Here is a 2,651-nt window from a genome sequence, read left to right on the forward strand (position 1 = left end):
GGCGCACAAGTTACCATGCAGCTCTTAGGCGAGACAGTGCACTCCTAGTAGAAATCTCAGCGAGGCCTCCTCAGAGGCAGTGACATCTGATAAGGCACACTAAACGGGGGTCCTGAAGAACAAGGAGGAGTGAGCCATGCACCCAGGCAGACCAGAGAGAACTGAGTTCAGAGACAGCAGTGAAAGGAGTCCTGAACCAACAGAGACGCGTGCACTGGGGTGTGAGGACAGGCAGGGAACTCGCTTCTCAGACTCACAGCTGCTCAATGGCCCCTGCACGATTTCTAACACTTCTGATGCATCTAAGCCAATATTCCCCCAGACTTTTCATCTGTAGACCATCTGGGTGAGATAAAGGTCCTTTGGTGGAGACAGTCCTTAGGCAACGCTTGAGAAATTTTGCCTGTTGAAACAACTATAATGGAATGTCTAGAAACACAGTATCAGGACTTCCCTGGTGGTCCAGTGCTTAACACTCCAAGCTCCCAAGGCAGGGACACAGGTTCGATCCCTGCGCGGGGAACTAAGATGCCACATGCCGCACAGTGTGGCTAAAAAACACATAAAAAATAAAAACATGGTCTCTGCTTTTTGCTTTCCAACCTCACAAGGAAAGAAGTCAGAGAAAGAAAACTAAGAAAACAGGAGGTCTCACAGCTTCTTCCGTGTGAAAGAATAGTGAGAGTCTGAATGAAAGGAGTAAGTAACCTGAAAAGCGCTTTGTTAGCGGGAAAGAACGTGACTCTCAGTGGTTAGGTTGAATGCTTGATTTCCGATGGAGAGGAGCCTCTGCTTCTCGCAGATATCCTGAACCATCATATTTGCTCCCACCTGTTTAGAAGCCTGATCTTTACCATCAAGCCATCTGTCTGCTGCCTAACCATAAACTAGAGCCAGACTCTCCACATGAGGATGACCAAGACTGCCGGGGCTTCACACCCTCAAACTGAACCCGCAAACCAGAAGGACTGAAGTGGCAGACTCAGGTGCTAGGAAGCAAAGGTATAAACTTGCCACTCATATGGAGAATCCGTTCTTCAGACAAGCTTCCGTCTCTAGGCCCATCCAGGAACCTATCAAACACTTACATATACTGGTGGGACCAAGGTTTGGAGGCACCCAGTTCTATTCAAACCCTCTTCCGTGATGTAGGGGTGGCAGAGCTGTTAAGAAAATTCCTGGTGGGACGTCCCTGGCTGTCCAGTGGTTAAGACTCTGCACTTCCAATACAAAGGCCATGGGTTCAATCCCTGCTCTGAAAACGAAAATCCCACACGCCAAAAGGCGTGGCCAAAAAATGAAAAGAAAATTCATGGTTACCTGGAAAAGACCACGAGCTGTGGGTTTGACGGCTTGGATTCCACTTCGTCCTGCCCTGTATCAGCTGAGGGACTCACAAGACAGGGGTGGGACCTGAAGGTGTGTTAGGGCCCCCGGTTCTGCTCATCTGAGCCTGACCTGATGAGGAGCCTCCAGAACAGCCTGGCCTGTTAACCGCTCTTTAGTGTGAGTGACAGGCTTAAAGAAAACCGTCAACACAGTAGCTTCCCTCGGGAAGAAACTATGAGCCAACCTGTTCGAAAAGTCGCCCAAGAACACACGCTGGAAATATGTGATTCGCTTCAGGTATCTTGAAACCCAGATAGGGAGAGAGACTACTTCCAGCCCTGAAGAACGCAGGTGCAAATAAACGGACAGCAACTGGATGCTTTAAAATGCGCAGAAGAGCGATTCCGAAGTCTGAACCTCCCAGCTCAGTGCCAGCCAGGAAGGCGCCCAGACGCTCCCGCGCGTCTCCGCTTCCTCAGGTTAGGGCGCCACACCCTCTCTGGAACCAGCGCCGCAAAACATTCTGAGTTCCAAAGCAGGGCTGAAAACGTCCTCAGAAATAACTCTCCCCCGTAAATCACTCTTTCCCGCCCGCTCCCCTCCCCATATACACCAAACCTCCCGGCCCTGCCGTTTCTGCATATTCTGACCTTGTACGTGGCATGCCTGGCTCCCAAAGGACCGGGCGCGGCAAACGCTGCCCTTGCAGGGGTGATGGCCACGCGCAGCCGACAGCCCACCCGCGAAAAGACGCGGTTCTGCCCCCTCTGCACCATTGCAAATCATCTCAAAGTGCTATTTTCTTTTAAGACTTGCCCAAAACAGGGACACCACCAAGCCCTGCTACCTGCGGTTTGCTTACCTGAAGTTACAGCACCGTCGGGAAAAGGAAAGCCAGATGCAGACAGACCTGGGCGTGAGAGCAGCTCTGCTGGGCAGGAGCGGCTCACCTGAACTCGCCCGCGGCCACGCCCACCGGGTCCCGTCCCGCCCCCTGGGGCCACGCCCCGCCCCTGGGGCCCGCCCACCGAAGTCCGGTCGCGACTGGGGCCCCGCCCACCGGGCCCCGTCCCGCCCCCTGGGGCCACGCCACGCCCTTGGGGCCCGCCCACTTCTGGGCCTGCTCTTCTGGCTCCCGCCTCTTGGCAGCTTGTCCACGGTTGAAAAGAATGATTCAGACTGAAGTTGCTGTTGTCTGCACAGCTTCTGAAGGCCTCCAACGTGCTCAGGCAGGACGGGACTGTCGGTGGATCCTACCTGAGGCTAACATGCATACACACAGAAGGGCAACCCTAGCAGGCCACGTGGGGCCGGAAGGTGAC

General features: G+C 54.0%; 1 protein-coding gene across 1 annotated transcript in view; it reads right to left on the reverse strand.

Moving 5' to 3' along the window:
* The window catches only part of SERPINB5 (serpin family B member 5), a 24,009-nt gene extending 21,706 nt beyond the window's left edge, over window positions 1-2,303 (reverse strand). Inside the window, exon 1 of the mRNA XM_040264261.1 lies at window positions 2,192-2,303. The gene's annotated coding sequence lies outside the window, so the exon portion shown is untranslated. The remainder of the gene's footprint in view (window positions 1-2,191) is intronic.
* Between the last annotated feature and the right edge of the window lie 348 nt (window positions 2,304-2,651).

This window comes from Oryx dammah, unplaced genomic scaffold (genome assembly GCF_014754425.2).
Source record: "Oryx dammah isolate SB20612 unplaced genomic scaffold, SCBI_Odam_1.1 HiC_scaffold_22, whole genome shotgun sequence".
NCBI classification, from domain to species: Eukaryota; Metazoa; Chordata; class Mammalia; order Artiodactyla; family Bovidae; genus Oryx; species Oryx dammah.